Below are 18,994 nucleotides of genomic sequence, written 5' to 3'. Positions count from 1 at the left end.
TTCCCTCTATTATCTGTATCATGTCCATGGACACTTCCTCTCATCACTGTGTCACATTCTAGCATCCTCTTGTCAGTGTGTCAAATCCTAGCATTCACTCTTGAATATTTGTCTCTCTTTTTGGATCTTGTCCTTTCATCTAAGACTTACCGCTTCTCTTATCATAGCTGACCATATAACTGACCATTTGTCTTTGATGTTCTTGCCACCTTCCTTTCTGTCCTTTACAGTAAAAACCTATTTCTGACATTTCACACAAATTGCTGGACTAACTGTGGATCAGTAAGTTTTTCCATTGTCTGTTGAATACCTCCACTCACATATTACCTTGTTGTTGTCTTCAGTCCTGAGACTGGTTTGATGCAGCTCTCCATGCTACTCTATCTTGTGCAAGCTTCTTCATATCCCAGTAACTACTGCAACGTACATCCTTCTGAATCTGCTTAGTGTATTCATCTCTTGGTCTCCCACTACGATTTTTACCCTCCACGCTGCCCTCCAATACTAAATTAGTGATCCCTTGATGCCGCAGAACACTACCAACCGATCCCTTCTTCTTGTCAAAGTGTGCCACAAATTTCTCTTCTCCCTAATTCTATTCAATACCACCTCATTAGTTATGTGATCTACCCATCTAATCTTCAGCATTCTTCTGTAGCACCACATTTCGAAAGCTTCTATTCTCTTCTTCTCCAGACTATTTATCGTCCACGTTTCACTTCCATACATGGCTACACTCCATACAAATACTTTCAGAAACGACTTCCTGACACTTAAATCTATACTCGATGTTAACAAATTTCTCTTCTTCAGAAACGCTTTCCTTGCCTTTGCCAGTCTACATTTTATATCCTCTCTACTTAGACCATCATCAGTTATTTTGCTCCCCAAATAGCAAAACTCCTTTACTACTTTAAGTGTCTCATTTCATAATCTAGCTCCCTCAGCATCACCCAACTTAATTTGACTACATTCCATTATCCTCGTTTTGCTTTTGTTGGTGTTCATCTTATACCCTCCTTTCAAGACACTGTCCATTCCATCCAACTGCTCTTCCAAGTCCTTTGCTGTCTCTGACAGAATTACAATGTCATCGACAAACATCGAAGTTTTTATTTCTTCTCCATGGATTTTAATACCTACTCTGAATTTTTCTTTTGTTTCCGTCACTGCTTGCTCAATATACAGATTGAATAACATCGGGAAGAGACTACAACCCTGTCTCGCTCCCTTCCCAAGCGCTGCTTCCCTTTGATGCCCCTCAACTCTTATAACTGCCATCGCCCCTGAATGATCTGATTTCAATAATGTTCTTCTTGAACCTCATATCTATCAGCATGTGAGATGCTTGGTATGTTGTTGATCAGGCAGGTAATTCGATATTTCTTTATCAGTATGCCTGTGAGGGACTGTCAAGCTAATTAAAAGATTGAGGCTTGTTATGTAATCAATTAAGCACAGTCCGTCGTCATTTGTGTCTACAACTCTCTTCAACAAAGTTAAGTGCAGCGGGTAACAACAAGTAATAGAAAAATATCATCATACAGATACTAAAACACAATAATAATAAAATGTCTTAGAAAATGAGAGGCTGCACAAAATTAAGTAGAAACTAAAAAGATCCAGTGGAAAGCTTTGGCACTGGCAAATATGGGAGAATGTTACCAGACATCATGTGTAGCCCCAGCAGTAGAGTATGAAGGAGGTGGTATTACAGCATGGTGGTGTTTCTCATGCTTAGAGTCCTGTCCGCAAAGACGTTAGTACATTTTACAGCGTCGTGTGCTGTAAAGAGTAGAGACCTCAGAGATGATTGTATCAGCATGTCAATGCATCCTGTCCTAAACCACTATCTTGTGGTTTGTGGACAGTAACATTCCTGAAATGGACTGGCCTGCCCAGAGTCCTGACCTGAACCCAATCAAATATCACTACCTTCTCTGGTTTCAGCTCTTGAGAAAGAATGGGGTGCCATACCCTCCCAGATTTTCAGATATCTCATTGGAAATGTCCCAAGCAGAGATCAAGTTTCCATAAAGGTGAAGGGTGGGCGCACCTCATAGTAATGTCCAGTAATAGATGTCTGAATACTTTTGATCTGATCGTGTATCTACATATGTCTCATAGATTCAGTTTTGCACTTTATAGAGTAATACTTCTATCTCGTTTCTACTTTGGAAAGTTGGAGTGAGGTCCTGGAAGAACCGAAGCTACAAGGGCACATCATAGGCATGCCTGGATGCTTCAATCAATAAGAAAATTGCATATGATAGGCAAGGTTCCCTTTGTATGATAGTGCAAGACTATCTTTGATATGGTACAGCCTGTAACCTGTTTCACATCACTGAATATAAATAATATAAAGCTAGAGGCTATAGGCCTGAACTAGAAATTATGTGGAAGAATGAGTTCTTCAGTAACAGGATTGAGACATACCTTATACGACACAAGATACTGATGTAAATTAAACTACAATGTTTTTCAATCATTGAATATATTATATACAGATGAATTTTGGCTACAACAATATAATGGAAAGGATAGGTTGCTGCTCACAGTACAGAGGATATGTTGAGTCACATACAGGCTTAACAAAGAGACTGTCTCACCTGTCTGTGACACAGTGTCTCCTCTATATGGCGAGTAGCAATTTATCTTTTTCGTAATTCTGTTGTTATTCTATCCACGCCTTTCCATTGTTTAGTCACAGTTGTCAGATACATGGACATAGAAACAGAAGAAAAGACATGTCGGTGGATGTCATAGCATCGGTAAGTGCAAATACAACTCATAATGAAGAAGAAATAAAATGTGGGACCTGACCTATGGAGCATATCAAAATACAGGATTAACTGATGGGGAAAAAAGTAAAAAATATACCACTTACTATAGGTTATGCTAATGGTGTACTCAAAAAACTGGAAGAACCATAAAGTAACATTGCTCCAGTTAATGGGGAAAAGGACGAACAAGAACTATACATATTCTAAGAAAAGCAACATAATAATTTTGGAAGAGTGCAACAACACAAATACTACAAGCCACCTCCACTTGATGATAATAATTAATAACAAGGTAAAGCTATCATCAGTCCAAAGGTTTACAGCATTACTATGCGCGGTCATATTGGAGTTGGTATGTCATAATTTCGCTTCGACCTTTGAACTGACTTACCCAGCCAGTTATAGGGAATAATCTTCCCTTGTACTAATCAATTATTATTGGAATAAGTACGGAGGAATACATTTCTCAGAAGCAACAAATTCATTAATCAGGTAGCCTGATTTAACATACTGATAAATATTGGTGGTTATAAACTAGCTGCACATATGAGTAGAGAGAATAAGGTGAAAGGAGGAGTTGCCATATATGTCAAAAGTTATCACTGTGTAGAAAGCTTAGATACAAAAAAGTTTTGTCTAGAGCAAAAATATAGAAGCATGTGCCTGTCAACTTAAACTGAAGGAGGGCTCTTTTACAATTGTAACAGTATATAGGTCCCCTTCAGGAAACTTTTATTTATTCCTGGAAAACTTGGATGCCTTGTTGTGCTATCTGTCAGATATGGGAAAGTAAATTATTATTTGTGGGGACTTCAATGTCGATTCACTGAAAGAGTGTAATAGGAAGAATGAACTGGAAGTGTTGCTCGGTTCTTTCAATTTGACATCTGTCATTAATTTTCCTACTCGGATAGTAAAGGACAGCAGCACATTGATAGATAACACTTTTATAGATCAAGATAGGTTTAAAAACATAAATTATTGTCCTGTTGAGAATGGCCTTTCTGATCATGATGCTCAGTTAGTTACAGTATATGACATAGCTCCATCAGTAATTCAAAACTACACTCCAAAGTTGTGCATTCAATTAATGACTCAACAATTAGAAATTTCATAGAAAATCTTCAGCAGTTAGACTGGGATGAGGTGTACAATGAACCTGATGCTAATTTAAAATATATCTTATTTCATGATTCACTTGTAAGAGAATTTGAAAACTGTTTCCCCAAGAAAGTAGATAAATCTAATTATAAGAAACCGTGCAAAAAACCTTGGCTTACTAAAGGAATAAAAATATCTTGTAACCACAAAAGGGAACTGTATCTAACAGCAAGGAAGAGTAATGACCCAGAAACAGCCAAATATTATAAAAACTACTGTGCTACATTAAGAAAGGTTATTAAAAAGTCCAGAAGCATGTGCATCATGTCTGAGATTAATACCTCTGATAACAAAATCAAAACAATTTGGAATATTATTACAAGGGAGACAGGGCAACCAAGAGTACAGGATGACGGCATCACCATCAAAGCGAATGGAAACTTGTAAACAACAAGCCAGAAGACGAAAACATTTTGAATAATCATTTTTTTAAATGTAGAGAAAATAGGATCTAAATGTATATTAGAAGAAGCAAGGCAGTTAATGGAAGAGGCCTTACCCATACCATTTGATACAATTGAAATTCCACCCACCTCTCCTTCTGAAATTAGGAAGATAATAAACTCTCTCAAGAATAAAAGCTCACATGGAATTGATGGCATTTCCAGCAGGATAATAAAAGCTTGTTCCCAAGAAATAAGTGGGATTCTTAGACACATATGTAATAGCTCTCTGAAGCAGGGTACTTTCCCAGATAGACTGAATTATGCCATTGTTAAACCTCTGCATAAAAAAGGGTATACGTCTGATGTCAACAACTACCGCCCAATCTCTCTTCTGACTGCCTTCTCCAAAATTCTTGAAAAAGTGGTGTCTTGTAGAGTAGCTTCACACCTTTGTAAAAATAAAGTTTTAACAAAATGTCAGTTTGGTTTCCAGAAGGGTATTTCAATGGAAAATGCTAGATATACTTTCACTAATGAAATATTAAATGCTCTGAGTAACCAGAAGACACCCGTTGGGATTTTTTGTGATCTATCAAAGGCTTTTGATTGTGTAAATCATGGAATACTTGTAGATAAGCTCAAGTACTGTGGTATGAATGGGACAGTGCTCAAATGGTTTAAATCATACCTAGCTGGAAGAGTGCAGAAAGTTGAAATAAGCAGTTCACATAATATGCAAAAAAACTGGTGATTTCTCAAACAAACAATCAAGAATGGGGTGCCGCAACGTTCGGTCTTGGGTCCTCTGCTGTTCTTAATATATGTTAATGATTTGCCATTCTATATTCACGAAGATGCAAAGCTGGTACTTTTTGCCGATGATACAAGTATAGCAATCGCACCCAACAGACAAGAATTAACTGGTGAAATTGTAAACGATGTTTTTCAGAAAATCATTAAGTGGTTCACTGCAAATGGGCTCTCATTAAACTTTGACAAAACACAGTATATACAGTTCCACACAGTAAATGGAATGACACCATTAATAAATATAGACTTCGATCAGAAATCGGTAACTAAGGTAGAATATTCAAAATTTCTAGGTGTATGCATTGATGAGGGGTTGAACTGGGAAAAAAACACTGAGGATCTGCTGAAATGTTTGACTTCATCTACTTATACTATTAGGGTCATTGCAAATTTTGGCAATATACAACTCAGTAAATTAGCTTACCACACCTATTTTCATTCTCAGCTTTCGTATGGCATCATTATTCTGGGGTAACTCATCATTGAGTAAAAGAGTGTTCATTGCACAAAAGCATGTAATCAGAATAATTGCTGGAGCTTATCCAAGATCATCCTGCAGACACTTATTTAAAGAGCTAGAGATCTTCTCTGTAGCCTCACAATATATATATTCACTTATGAAATTTGTTATTAACAATCCGAACGAATTCAAAAGTAATAGTGTACATGCTTACAACACTAGGAGAAAGGGTGATCTTCACTACTCAAGGTTAAATCTTACTTTGGCTCAGAAGGGGGTAAATTATGCTACCACAAAAGTCTTTGGTCACTTACCTAACAGCATCAAAAGTCTGACAGATAGCCATATAGCATTTAAAAGGAAATTAAAAGAATTTCTTAATGGCAACTCCTTCTACTCATTAGATGAATTTTTGGATATAGTAAGTGGGTAATTTCCTCAACCCCCACAAAAAAATTAAAAATATTAAGTGTCATGTAATATTTTGTGTAATGTAATATCTTGTATAGACACCTTTTATTAACCTGACATGTTCCACATCATTACGAAGTGTCGTATTCATGATCTATGGAACAAGTACTAATCTAATCTAATCTCTGTAATCTAACATAGCCTTTTAAAATGGCTGATTATGTGCTTGCTATTCAAAGTCTGATTAACAACTCTCACTGCCTCTGTGGCTCCTATCATCACAGAAAAGCTGTTCATTGTTAAGAAGGCCGGTAGTATGGAACTGCCCACAGGAGAAACTCCATGACACAATGCAAGGCACTGCAGACTCCAAGACATCTACGTGTGATGACGTAAGCTCGTCTCACGTCGCTGCATGACATCCCTGGAGCACCTCAAATGTGAAAGAAACACACACCAAACATGGAATAGTATTAAATATGTAACTAATTCATTCTAACAAAGCCCATGTTCACTGTGCACAATTACTGAGTTATTTAAAATGTTAAGGCCTTTACGTATGTCTGCTTGTGTCTGTATATGTGCGGATGGATATGTGTGTGTGTGCGAGTGTATACCTGTCCTTTTTTCCCCCTGAGGTAAGTCTTTCCGCTCCCAGGATTGGAATGACTCCTTATCCTCTCCCTTAAAACCCACATCCTTTCGTCTTTCCCTCTCCTTCCCTCTTTCATGATGAAGCAACCGTGGGTTGCAAAAGCTTGAATTTTGTGTGTGTGTTTGTGTTAGTGTGGCTATCAACATACCAATGCTTTCGTTTGGTAAGTTACATCATCTTTGTTTTTTTCTAGTCCAAACACAGACTGTCCATAAAATATAAAAATTCAGCATCAAATCATAAAACACGAGTTAAATGAATATAATTCCATACTTCTTGGATTAGCTATTCAGATTATGTCAGTTAGCCTATAAGGAGTTCTCCAAACTAACAAGTAATATCTATATAATAGCAGCATAAACTTAAGTATTAAATATATTTTTACTTATACATGTGATTGTTGTGGTCTTCAGTGAGAAGAATGGTTTGATGCAGCTCTCCATGCTAATCTAGTTTGAGCAAGCCCTTTCATCTCTGGATAACTATAGCAACCTACATCCTTCTGAATCTGCTTACTGTATTCTTTTATTGGTCTCCTTCCAAGATTTTTACCACCCACACTTCCCTCCAGTATTAAACTAGTGATCCACTGATGTCTTAGAATGTGTTCCATCAATGGATCCCTCCTTTTAGTCACGTTGTGCCACAAATTTCATGTTTCCCCAATTCCAGTCAGTAGCTCCTCATTAGTTACGTGATCTGCCCATCTAATCTTCGGCATTCTTCTGTATGAACCACATTTAAAAAGCCTCTATTCACTTTTTGTCTAAACTGTTTATCATCCATGTTTCACTTCCATACAGCACTACACTCCACCTTCAGAAAAGACTCCTTAACATTTAAATCTATATTCGATGTCAACAATTTTCTCTTTTTCAAAAATGCGTTTCTTACTATTGCCTATCTACATTTTATATCCTCTCTACTTTGGCTATCACCAGGTATTGTACTGCCCAAATAGCAAAACTCATCTCCTACGTTTAGTGTGTGTTTCCTAATATAATTCTTTCGGCATCACCTGATTTAATTTTGTAACATTCTATTATTCTCATTTTGCTTTTGTTGATGTCCACATTACATCCTCCTTTCAAGATGTTCTCTTCAACTGCTCTTCCAAGTCCTTCGCTGTTTCTGACAGAATTGCAGCATCACTGGCAAACCTCAAAATATTGATTTTTGCTCCCTGAACTTCAATTCCTACTCCAAATTTTTCTTTTGTTTCCTTTGCTGCTTGCTCAATGGACAGATTGAATAACATCAGGGATAGGCTACAATCCTGTCTCACTCCCTTCTCAACCACTGCTTCCCTCGTACCTCTCAGTTCTTATAACTGCCATCTGGTTTTTGTACAAATTGTAAATAGCCGTTTGCTCCCTGTAATTTACTGCACTACCTTCAGAATTTCAAAGAGAGTATACCAGTCAACACTGTCAAAAAATTTCTCTGGGCCTACAAATGCTATAAATGTAAATCTGCCTTCCCTTAACCTACCTTCTAAGACAAGTCATACGGTCAGTATTGCCTCAAGTCTTCCTACATTTCCCTGGAATCCATGCTGGTAGGCTTCTATCAGTTTTTGCATTCTGTTGTAAATAATTCAAGTAAGTGTTTTGCATGACTTATTAAAATGATATTTCAGTAATATTCACACCTGTTAGCACCTGCTTTCTTTGGAATTGGGATTATTACATTCTCCTTGAAGCATAAGGGTTATTGCACCTGTCTCATTATGTAGCAGTTATAAAAGTAGTATTGCTGTTATAATTACATGAATTTGATTCATAAAAAGCTATTCCTTGTGAACTAAAACATTGCCAAACAATACATCAAAATCTGTGAACTTATAAAACATATTATAAAGAATAAATAGTGATTAAAGTAAAATATTTTGGAATGCAGCTCCATCTTGTGGAAGCAACAGCAACTTTTCTTCTTGATGTAGGTTCTTTGGCGCATACTGCCAGAGCCCCGGCAGTCAAACTGATGTGAGACGAGGTATGGTCCAGTCATAGACAAGAGAGGTGACACAGTCAGCACTTGTCACACTATCAGTGCTTGAAAAATGTCAAAAAACCAGTAAGATTAATACTCACTCTGTTCATTCAAAATTCTTTGTGGAGCTCTGTTTTTGTGGATAACAATTTCTATGTCTTCCAATATGTTCAAACCGTATTCCTCTGACACTGATATCCCCACTCCACAATACTGCAGCATACTGCTAGAGAAGCCAAAAGAAAATGACACTGCTCACTGTTAAAGCAGACTCATGCAGTAATTTGGTTCCTGCACTTGAAGAGGAGCAACTGCCTTGGCTGGGTCTTGTGCCTACCCAGTCTGCAAGCCAAATTACATCCCAATTATGCAGACAGCCTGCTACCTTGCAGAAGATATTTGGGGGCTGCTGCAGCACATTCAACCACCAGGCGGTGACCAATGTGCTGGCAGAGGTCGCTGGTGCCATGGCCCTGTTTCTTATGCATGCCACATGACAGGAAGCAAGACTGAATGTATCCTGGCACTGAGGGCTCCATTTACAGTGGCATACAGGGCTCTGGGAAGCACCTTCCTGCTGAGCGAGCTTCTTCCTCAGGTACCACATTCTTACTGCATTTCCACAATCAGCAGCACACTCTGTGAGTTGTTGATATGCTGCAATCAGTATTCAAGACAAACGTGACCCCGACAGGAAGACTGATTCTTGATTTCATAATATTTCTGTGATTGCTTATTGTTCAGCCTCACCAGGCATAGAAAATTCTTCTTTTAGACTCTAACTGTTCCCTGCCTAATTGTGTTGTCAGATTCAGAATTTGTATCAGACTTCGTCTTTATCCTAAACGTGTTCTGAACTTTGAACAGACGTACTTATTTTTCTATGTGACTCAAGAACTTTACTCTGACACTGTTTATCTGAAGTGTCTTAAGAACTTTTGATCAGAGTTGTTTTCCTATCTTTTAGAGCTAGGGATTAGTACAGCATTTGGTTTTCCTCATTGCCAGGAAGTGGGACTATTTTTACGTTCTACTCAGAAGACTTCATTTAGCATTTTTCCTTTACTAAGATAGTTCAGAACTATAAAACTTTTTCTTCTTCCACAGGTAGAACGCCTGTTTGTGCTTAGCCAAACAAGATTAATTGTTTCACGTCTCCCCAGAGTTTTCATTATTAAACTGAATTGTGTTTCTCTCTATTCAAATAAATTTGGCTGTTTACTGCCTATGGCAGACACTTCAACACTGTTGCAACAATACACACTGAGTAGGAAGAGCATAGCAACAATGCACAATGATATGAATTGGTGGTTAGGTGACACAGAGGCTTTTAGCAGGATTAAATAAATTTGAATGATGAAAAACGAAGTGGCAAACCATCTCCCTCTGAATCAGCTGGGATCACAAGAGATGTGAAGGCCTTGGTCACTGGCATATCACAGTCAAGGAGATAGTGGAAAAAGAGAAAATGAATTTACATCTTGCATGAAATTCTGAAAATGACAAAGGTCATAGCCTGCTAGGCAAGTAGTCTTCTAAAATCCGTTTGATGATAGTAGCTGATGTTATGTGCTTGGTAGTATAAAGCCAAATATATTTTGTGAAGACATGACATAAAGCAATGGCATACTTTCAATTACCTATCGTCGTGCCCTGAAATGAGAAATGTCCTGCCCACTGTCCTTCCCACCCCTTCCATAGTGGTATTCCGCCCTCCACCAAACCTACACAATATACTCATCCATCCTTACACAACCTCTGCACCCAATCCCTTACATCATGGCTCAGACCCCTGTAATAGACCTAGATGCAAGACCTGTCCCATACATCCTCCTACCACCACCTACTACAGTCTGGTCACTAACATTACCTATCAAAGGCAGGGCTACCAGTGAAACCAGTCATGTGATCTACAAGCTAAGCTGCAACCACTGTGCTGCATTCTATGTAGGCATGACAGCCAACAAGCTGTCTGTCTGCATGAATGACCACCGACAAACTGTGGCCACGAAACAAGTGGATCACCCTGTAGCTGAACACGCTGCCAAACATGATGCTCCTCATCTCAATGATTGCTTCACAGCCTGTGCTATATGGATCCTTCCCACCAACACTAGCTTTACTGAATTGCGCAGGTGGGAACTTTCCCTGCAATACATCCTATGTTCCCGTAACCCTCCTGGCCTCAACCTTCATTAGTCGCTGTCGTCACCCATCCAGCCCCTTCCCTGCTCCCATTCCAGCACTACACAGCTGTCATTCCACCACCACAACCAGTATTCTTTTATTTATTTTATTTTATTTATTTCTTTCCTTTTCTGCTACTCCCCCCACCCCTCCTTTCCCTACCTCTCCCTACCGCCCAACCTGCAGCACTTCACTGTCCACCATTCCCACCATACTATACCTCCCCCTCCCTGCCCCAGCCTCCTCCTTTCCCCCACCCCCCTAGCCTCCTCCTTTTCCCCACCCAGTCACCACTCCCATCATGCACTGGTGCCGCTGCTCGCAGTGTGGTTTCAGTTGCCTGAGACTGCAGCCATGTGTGTGAGTTGCGTTTGCGTGCATGTGAGTATGTGTGTGTGTGTATGTGTGTCTATTGTTGACAAAGGCCATTGGCCGAAATCTTTAAGTGTGAAAATCTTTTTTTTTTTTGTGCCGATCTGTGACTCAGCATCTCTGCTATATGGTGAGTGGCAACATTCCTTCTCGTAATACTGTTGATGCTTTTGCTTTACAGCTTTCTCTCAGGGATCAGTATACTGTAGAAGACTCATGTTATTACATATCTTTAAATAACAGGAACAGAAGGTGCCATCATGTTTGGAAGGAACACTTGGAACTATTGTATTCCATTGTATAAGGTGTGGTACTTATATTCATCAAGACTATTTTGTAGAAGCTTTTGCTTTACAGCTTTCCCTCAGGGATCAGTAACAGTATCATCCTTCTGACCACCAAGTATTGTCATTTCTCTTAACTTGCAAGCTACTTTACACATGATTAGCACAATCATCTCTTCTTTTCAAAGTTTAATTTTGAAACTTTACATATATTGATGGAGAAAAGAACATTGTTGCAGATGCTTTTTCACCACTTTGATCCATTTCACACACTACAAATACTGTTACTCTGATTGACAGCTCTGGGACCAAAACAGTATCCAAAGCTGAGATGAAATCTTCTGCATTGATGTTCAAACCAAAAAGAAGAGTGCAAAATTGGTAACTTTTACTTGAGCAGGGAAACTCAGTATATTCGTCACTGCCTGGATGGAGAGCAATTTACCAATAAGAATTTACAAATCTATACTGGTTATATATTTGACTTCATCGAAATTTAATGGTTGTTATCTGGTTTTGTTCTGCTGGTACAATAATTTTGTTAACTACTCTCATGTCTAACACTAGGTGAACATTACTGTCTGGCTTTGCAACTGCAAGTAGTGGACTACAGTATGGGGATTGTGAAAGTTCTGTTATCTTCCATTTGATCAACCTTTCAATTTCCCATCTTCCCTTTTTATCCAAGATACAGCATAAGATGAGTGACAAAATGTCTGCTGAGGAAAAACTTCCATCTTGTACACATATTCACAAATAATCCCATATTTTTTGTCAAACGCTAACAAATATTGTTACAATAACCCAAATAATTCATCTGTCTGTACTGCAGTTTGGCAGAAGGATCCTTTATTTTGTCTTTTATGGCTGAAAGTCAATTCGCAAATCCACTAATGTGTCAGTGTATTCCTCATAGGCAAATAATACTTCTGGGTAAATAAGTTGCAAATTCACTTCCTGACAAAACTTACAATGGTTCGGTCTAGTCTTAACCAGATGCAAAGAAATTTTGTATAGTCAAAATAACATTCAAAACTGTTTACAAACATTGCTCCTCATTTCTCAAGTTAGGGGGTAGTATGTTATGAAAAGATCTTATAAAAACCATAAGATATACTTTTTTGTTTTGGATAAAAATACCTGGAACTTTCAGTGTTGGAGCAGACTCTCAAGTATACTGAAGAAAGTGAAGGTCCTGGCCCAAGTGATTGTGGCATTGACAGGGGTGGTGGTACTTGGTAATCTACATGAATAATTGGCAGCATGAGTAAACGATTACACTCTCCATTGTTTCCTTCTATAGCAAAATGACCTCTCCACGTCAACGATCATCAATTCTGAAAACATCAGTCATTTGAAACCCAACTCATACTCTTCCCATATGATGTACAAAAAGCTTTGGATCAGGAGAGGCAGGTAGATACAGTATTTCTTGATTTCCAAAAAGCATTTGACTTAGTACCACACCTCCACTTATTGTCAAAAGTATAATCATATGGAGTATCAAGTGAAATTTGTGACTGGAATGAGGACTTTTTAGTAGGGAGGACATGAGTCATTGTCAGATGAAGAAGTAATTTTGGGTGTGCCCCAGGGAAGTGTGTTGGGGCACTTGTTGTTCATGTTGTATATTAATGACCTTGTAGACAATATTAACAGTAATCTCAGACTTTTTGTAGATGATGCAGTTATCTATAATGAAGTATTGTCTGAAAGAAGCTGCATAAATATTCAGTGAGACTGTGCTCTTTACAAAATGAAAAAACGTAATATGCTATGACTATAACATTATTGGGTCACTGTTGGATTCAGCCAACTCATACAAACACCCAGTGCAACACTATGTGGAGATACAAAAATGAATGATCACATAGCTTCAGTCATGGGTACAGCAGGTGGAAGATTCCATTTTATTGGTAGAATACTGGGGAAGTGCAATCACTCTACAAAGGAGACTGCTTGCAAATCACTTGTGCAACTCATTCTAGAATCATGCTTAACTGCGCGAGACATGTACCAAATAGGACTAACAGGGGATACTGAATGTATACAGAGAAGGGCAGCATGAATGGTCACAGGTTTGTCTGATCTGTGGGAAAGTGTCACAGAGATACTGAAGAAACTGAACTGGCAGACTCCTGAAGATAAGACGTAAACTATCCTGAGAAAATCTATTAACAAAGTTTCAAGAAGTGGCTTTAAATGATGACTCTAGGAATGTACTACAACCCCCTGTGTATCATTCACATAAGGATCATGAGGATAAGATTAGAATAATTATGGCATACACAGAGGCACTCAAATAATCATTCTTCCCATGCTCCATATGTGAATGGAATGGGAAGAAGCCCTAATAACTGGCACAATGGGATGTACCCTCTGCCATGCATTTCACAGTGGTTTGCAGAGTGTAGATGTAGATGTAGTACTAGTAGTAGATGGAGTATTGGTGAGGTTGAATGAGGACCTCCTGCATATGAGATAAACCTTTGTGCATATTCCTGAGATCAGTTGCAGTTGATTTGGGTGTACTGATCTTGCACAAGTCTAACTTGGTACATATTTGTTGCACTGCAACCTTGATATCATTGTCCACTTTTGAAATAATTTTACTTCTCTGTCAGATATCAAATTTTCAACCTTTTTCACATAAGTTCAGTGTAGGTGTACAATCATTTCAGTGAAAGTAGTATCACCATCAAAAGCTCCAATCTGTGTGTGATCATTAAGTTTCTTTAAATCATCACATATACATTTCTGTTCAAGCTTGAGAAAACCTACTTCTTCTGACAATTTCTATACTTGACCAGGAAGTTTGCTACAGACAGACTGCTGTTCAGACATCCCTTTTGAAACACAAAATGTGTTCCAGGAGCCACTCTGTAGCAGTTCTGGACATGTGGGGTGTCACATTGTCCTGCTGGAATTGCTCAAGTCTGTCGGAACACACAACGGACATGAATGGATGCAGGGGATCTGACAGGATGCTTACGGACATGTCACCTGTCAGAGTCATATCTAGACATATCAGGAATCCCACATCACATGCCCCACACAATTACAGAGCCTCCACCAGCTTGGACAGTCCCCTGCTGACAAGCAGAGTCCATGGATTGATGAGGTTGTATCCATACCCGTATATGTACATCTGCTCAATACAATTTGAAATGAGACTCGTCGAACCAGACAACATATTTCCAGTCATCAATAGTCCAATGTCAGTGTTGACAGGCTCAAGTGAGGCATAAAGCTTTGTGTTGTGCAGTCTTCAAGGGTACACAAGTGAGCCTTTGGCTCCAAAAGCCCATATCGATGATGTTTCGTTGAGTGGTTCACATGCTGACACTTGTTGATGGACCGGCTTTCAAATCTGCAGCATTTCACAGAAGGGTTGCACTTCTGTCAATTGAACGATTCTCTTCAGTCATTGTTGATCCTGTTCTTGCAGGATCTTTTCCTGGCCTCAGCAATGTCGGAGAGTTGATATTTTTCCTGGATTCCTGATATTCACAGTACACTTGTGAAATAGTCATACAGGAAAGACCCCACTTCAGCTACTTCAGAGATGTTGTGTCCTATCACTCATGTGCCAACTATACACCACATTCAAACTCACTTAAAATCTTGATAACCTGCCACTATAGCAGCAGTAACTAATCTAACAGCTGCACCAGACGCTTATTGTCTTATATATAAGTGTTGCTGCCTGCAGTGCTTTATTCTGCCTGTTTACATATCTCCATATTTGAATATGCATGCCTATATCAGTTTCTTTGGCACTTCAGTGTATTTAAGCAGCAAGTTTCCTTCATCCTGCACTGGTGATGTGATATTACTATTGGTCATTGCTTGGTTTCCAGTCATGAAACTAATGGGAATTTCTGACCCCGTTACCACCTATTTGACAAGATTTTACAAAAGCTGAAAGGATAGGTGTGAATACAGCAAGATAATTCCTAAGCAACAAGCTCTCAAAAAAGTAAACACACACTATAGAATGTTCTAGCAGTGAATCATTTGGCCATTACTAAATGCTACTCAATTGTGAACTTTTTTTTACTCATGTTAACTACACAGGAAAAGACATCTACAGCTCTTAAAACAACTTACAACTACTTTTCTCCAATCAGTGTTATGAGAGAAGCAGAATAATTAAAAGTCAATTACACTACCACACCTGGTGTGTGTGTGCGTGTGTGTGTGTGTGTGTGTGTGTGTGTGTGTGTTTGTGTACTTTCATATTTCTGATTGACACTTTGGCTGTTGTCTTCTGTCTAGGATTCTTTGGCCGATGTTTGTTTGATGATTTTTCTGTTGTTTATCTAGCACGAGTGGCTGGAATTGTCAAATTTTCACCCTCCATTGCTGTCTGCTGACTGGAGTCCAGCTCGCAGCGGTTCTTTCACCTGCCACCTGCAGTGGTCGTTCACCACAGAACAGGAATCCAAGATCCGTTCACCTTGAGGCTTTCTTCTTTCTTGCTGAAGCCATTGTGAACTTTGTATATTTCTAAAGCTTCCCTGAAAAAGCGGGTGTGATAGCTTTTCTCTACAGCAAGAACTTCCGTGTCAGTGAATTTCCACACAGCGTACGCTCTGCCACAGCCGATTTCTCCACCTGCCCCAACCTGCAGTGCTGCTTATTTTTGGTGATACCAGTGTTGATTGATCATCGAATCATTGTAACACAGACTTTTCCACAAGTACGTGGTTTGTGGTATGTTCCCAATATTGCAAGCAGGTCCCTTTTCTTCTTTGCCAATCTGACACACTCTTTGTTCTTCTTTATCAGTTTATAAATAGTCTTTATGCTGTGTTTGCGCAATATATGGTAAAATACCAGTGGTTACAGGTGTTGGAGCAGCACCTTTTTTAGGATAGGTAAGACAGAAAGATGTCAAGTTCTATGAGAGGTCAGGATTGAAACAAATCTTCAGTTTAGGAAAGAAATTAAACAGCACAATTCTAGCACATTGGATCACCAATCACAGCTACCAATTATAAATTTTCACCAATCACCAGAAATTTTATCTCCACCAAGTTGTATCTCAGTCCTAGGTAATTGCATTGATGAATTAAAGTCACCCAACCCAGTTGACATAATCTGCCTCTCTGAACACCAAGTGACCACTGGTATAGGAACTAGGCCTAAGCACAATGAGAAACTCAGACAGGAGAGTACTGCAAATGTTAGAATAAGGAAAGGTTCTCATAAAAGTATAATTAAAAATAATGTAAGTATATTTCATCAAAATATTGGGAGTTTAAAGAATAAAGTAAATGAGCTTCTGGTTTGTTTAGAAGATTTAGAAGCTGAGAATGAAATAGATATACTATGCCTGTCTGAGCATCACATTGTTACTGATATGGATCTACATCTACATCTACATCTACATTGATACTCCGCAAGCCACCCAACGGTGTGTGGCGGAGGGCACTTTACGTGCCACTGTCATTACCTCCCTTTCCTGTTCCAGTCGCGTATGGTTCGCGGGAAGAACGACTGTCTGAAAGCCTCCGTGCGCGCTCTAATCTCTCTAATTTTACATTCGTGATCTCCTCGGGAAGTATAAGTAGGGGGAAGCAATATATTCGATACCTCATCCAGAAACGCACCCTCTCGAAACCTGGCGAGCAAGCTACACCGCGATGCAGAGCGCCTCTCTTGCAGAGTCTGCCACTTGAGTTTATTAAACATCTCCGTAACGCTATCACGTTTACCAAATAACCCAGTGACGAAACGCGCCGATCTTCTTTGGATCTTCTCTATCTCCTCCGTCAACCCGACCTGGTACGGATCCCACACTGATGAGCAATACTCAAGTATAGGTCGAACGAGTGTTTTGTAAGCCACCTCCTTTGTTGATGGACTACATTTTCTAAGCACTCTCCCAATGAATCTCAACCTGGTACCCGCCTTACCAACAATTAGTTTTATATGATCATTCCACTTCAAATCGTTCCGTACGCATACTCCCAGATATTTTACAGAAGTAACTGCTACCAGTGTTTGTTCCGCTATCATATAATCATACAATAAAGGATCCTTCTTTCTATGTATTCGCAATACATTACATTTGTCTATGTTAAGGGTCAGTTGCCACTCCCTGCACCAAGTGCCTATCCGCTGCAGATCTTCCTGTATTTCGCTACAATTTTCTAATGCAGCAACTTCTCTGTATACTACAGCATCATCCGCGAAAAGCCGCATGGAACTTCCGACACTATCTACTAAGTCATTTATATATATTGTGAAAAGCAATGGTCCCATAACACTCCCCTGCGGCACGCCAGAGGTTACTTTAACGTCTGTAGACGTCTCTCCATTGACAACAACATGCTGTGTTCTGTTTGCTAAAAACTCTTCAATCCAGCCACACAGCTGGTCTGATATTCCGTAGGCTCTTACTTTGTTTATCAGGCGAGAGTGCGGAACTGTATCGAACGCCTTCCGGAAGTCAAGAAAAATAGCATCTACCTGGGAGCCTGTATCTAATATTTTCTGGGTCTCATGAACAAATAAGGCGAGTTGGGTCTCACACGATCGCTGTTTCCGGAATCCATGTTGATTCCTACATAGCAGATTCTGGGTTTCCAGAAATGACATGATACGCGAGCAAAAAACATGTTCTAAAATTCTACAAGAGATGGACGTAAGAGATATAGGTCTATAGTTTTGCGCATCTGCTCGACGACCCTTCTTGAAGACTGGGACTATCTGTGCTCTTTTCCAATCACTTGGAACCCTCCGTTCCTCTAGAGACTTGCGGTACACGGCTGTTAGAAGGGGGGCAAGTTCTTTCGCGTACTCTGTGTAGAATCGAATTGGTATCCCGTCAGGTCCAGTGGACTTTCCTCTATTGAGTGATTCCAGTTGCTTTTCTATTCCTTGGACACTTATTTCGATGTCAGCCATTTTTTCGTTTGTGCGAGGATTTAGAGAAGGAACTGCAGTGCGGTCTTCCTCTGTGAAACAGCTTTGGAAAAAGGTGTTTAGTATTTCAGCTTTACGCGTGTCATCCTCTGTTTCAATGCCATCATCATCCCGTAGTGTCTGGATATGCTGTTTCGAGCCACTTACTGATTTAACGTAAGACCAGAACTTCCTAGGATTTTCTGTCAAGTCGGTACATAGAATTTTACTTTCGAATTCAATGAACGCTTCACGCATAGCCCTCCTTACGCTAACTTTGACATCGTTTAGCTTCTGTTTGTCTGAGAGGTTTTGGCTGCGTTTAAACTTGGAGTGGAGCTCTCTTTGCTTTCGCAGTAGTTTCCTAACTTTGTTGTCGTACCACGGTGGGTTTTTCCCGTCCCTCACAGTTTTACTCGGCACGTACCTGTCTAAAACGCATTTTACGATTGCCTTGAACTTTTTCCATAAACACTCAACATTGTCAGTGTCGGAACAGAAATTTTCGTTTTGATCTGTTAGGTAGTCTGAAATCTGCCTTCTATTACTCTTGCTAAACAGATAAACCTTCCTCCCTTTTT

Source organism: Schistocerca serialis, chromosome 7 (assembly GCF_023864345.2).
Source record: "Schistocerca serialis cubense isolate TAMUIC-IGC-003099 chromosome 7, iqSchSeri2.2, whole genome shotgun sequence".
NCBI lineage: Eukaryota > Metazoa > Arthropoda > Insecta > Orthoptera > Acrididae > Schistocerca > Schistocerca serialis.
This window is presented reverse-complemented; position numbering follows the sequence as displayed.